Below are 2,898 nucleotides of genomic sequence, written 5' to 3' on the forward strand. Positions count from 1 at the left end.
TGCCTGTAATCCCAGCACCTTGGAAGGCTGAAGCAGGTGGAACACTTGACGTCAGGAGTTCAAGACCAGCCTGGACAATGTGGTGAAACCTCGTCTCTACTAAAAATACAAAAATTAGGGGGGCGTGGTGGCGCATGCCTGTAATCTCGGCTACTCAGGAGGCTGAGGCAGGGGAATGGCTTAAACCCGGGAAGCAGAGGTAGTAGTTAGGGGAGATTGAGATCGCGCTGCCACACTCCAGCCTGGGCGACAGAGCAAGACTCCCTCTCAAATAAAAAAAAAAGGAGAAAAAGAAAAAGAAAAAAGAAAAAAAAAGCGTGGGTTTTCATCACTGCATCAAAACTGATTCTGGAAGTGAAATGGGAAAGTTCCCTTGTCTCCCTCGAAGGGCGTGCGATGAGGGTGTGGCTCGTCTCTTTGGTGCTCAAACCCCTAGGGGGAGCATGCAGATGGGCAGGCTGTGGGGCTCCGACCCCACGACAGTGCCTAGGGCTGAATGCTTACAGCTCCTGAAGCCCTAGTGGGCATGTGTTACAGGGTGCTCCTTTAGTTTAGCCGTCCATAAGTGGCTTGTCTAGTCAGCTCAGTTAGACCCCCTGCCTTACCGCGAAGACAGAGGGCTTTCTGTATCCTGGGGTTTCTTGCCTTGGTGTACCAGAAGAATCAGATCACACGTAGGCTTGGAGAATGAGCGCAAGGTTTTATTGAGTGGAAATAGCTCTCAGAAGATGGGGGACCCAGAAGGGGATGGAGTGGAAAGGTGGTTTTCCCTGGAGTCAGGCCACTCAGTGACCTGCCCTCTCCTCTGACCGCCTCTGCCAAACTCCGCCTCATTCTGCTGGTTGATGGCTTGCTGCCTTGCCGGTGTCTGTCGGCGTGCTCTTACGCCAATGCGTTCCTCTCAGCGTCCAGCCGCCTATGTCTTCTTCCGCTGGTGTGTTCCTCTCATATCCAGCACCTTTTTTTTTTTTTTTTTTTTTCTTTTTCTTTTTTTGAGACAAGAGTCTCGCTCAGTGGCCCAGGCTGGAGTGCAGTGGCGTGATCTCGGCTCACTGCAACCTCCGCCTCCCGGGTTCAAGCTATTCTCCTGCCTCAGCCTCCCGAACAGCTGGGACTACAGGCACCGGCCACCAGGCCCGGCTAAATTTTTTTTGTATTTTTAGTAAAGTCGGGGTTTCACCACATTGGCCAGACTGGTCGGATCTCCTGACCTTGTGATCTGCCCGCCTGGGCCTCCGAAAGTGCTGGGATTACAGGCACAGGCCGCCACGCCCGGCCGATGTTCATCCACTTATGTGCATGCTCACTAGGGTCTTGGAACAGGATGGGGGCGTGGTGGCCAGGGTGGTCTTGGGAAATGCAACATTTGGGCACAAAAACAGAAATGCCTCTCCTCACCTACGTCCATGGGCACAGGCCCGGAGTGGAGCCCTCACCAGCATGCCTTAGTTCATTCCTACTGCTCTACCAAAATGCCTTCGACTGAGAATTTATAAATATTAGATATATTAGAAATTTATTGGCCGGGCGCAGTGGCTCACGCCTGTAATCCCAACACTTTGGGAGGCTGAGGCGGGTGGATCACTTGAGGTCAGGAGTTTGAGACCATCCTGGCCAACATGGTGAAACCCCGTCTCTACTAAAAATACAAAAATTAGCCGGGCGTGGTGGCACGCACCTGTAATCCCAGCTACTCCGAAGGCTGAGGCAGGAGAATCGCTTGAACCCTGGAGGTGGAGGTTGCAGTGAGCTGAGATGGTGCCACTGCACTCCAGCCTGGCGAGAGAGAGAGAGACTCCGTCTCGAAAAAAAAAAAAAAAAAAGAAATGTATTTCCCATTGTTCTGGAAGCTGAAACTCCAAGATCAAGGCGCCAGCAGATTTGGTGTCTGGTAAGGGCTGCTCTGCTTCTGAAACTGGCCCAAATGTCCTATAAAACTGATGTTTACAGTTTCTTTGAATAAACATAGAAATTGATCTTCTCAGTCTGTTTTTTGTTTTTTTTTTTTTTTTGAGACACGGTATCTCTCTGTTGCCTAGGCTGAAGGCTGAAGTGCTGAAGTGCAGTGGCATGATCATGGCTCACTGCAGCCTTGATCTCTCAGGCTCAAGTGATCCTCCCACCTCAGCCTCCAGAGTAGCCAGGACTACAGGTGTGTGCCACCATGCCTGGCTATTTTTTGTATTTTTCTAGAGAAGGGGTTGTGCCACGTTGTTCGGGCTGGTCTCAAACTCCTGGGCTCAAGGGATCTGCCTGCCTCAGCCTCCCCAAGTGCTGGGATTACAGGCCTGAGCCACAGCATGGCCACATTCTCCCAGTCTTAAAACTTGAGAAAGTTATATTTGTCTTATCTGAGTTCCTTTCTCAGGAAACCAACCATCTGTCCTCCCAGAGAGTAACAAGGAACTGAAACTTACCAGATCACCACCTCTGGACAATGAGATGCCAAACTCCTCACCTGTCATGATTGCCTAACTGACCACTTGCTTCCTCTTAACCAACTTCTCTTTCTTACCCCTCCCTAATTCCTGTTTTCCCACACGTGGTCACATTTTTTTCCCCACTATATAAGCCCCTAATTTTAGTTGGTCAGGGACATGGATTTGAGACTGATCTCCCATCTCCTCGGCTGCAGCACCTGAAAAAGCCTTCTTCCCTGGCAATACTCACGTCTTAGTGATTGACTTTCTGTGCTCCAAGCAACAGAACCTAGACCAAACCCCTGGCATTTTGGTAACACTTCAAGCTGGTGCCTTCTTGCTGTGTCCTCACATGACTGAAGGCAAGGCAACCCTCTGGGTCCTCTTCTATAATGGCATGAATCCCATCCCTGAGGGCTCTGCCATCATGATTTAATCACCTCCTAAAGGCCCAGCTCTTTTTTTTTTTTTTTTTTTT

This window comes from Pan paniscus, chromosome 4 (assembly GCF_029289425.2).
Source record: "Pan paniscus chromosome 4, NHGRI_mPanPan1-v2.0_pri, whole genome shotgun sequence".
In the NCBI taxonomy this organism is placed as follows: domain Eukaryota; kingdom Metazoa; phylum Chordata; class Mammalia; order Primates; family Hominidae; genus Pan; species Pan paniscus.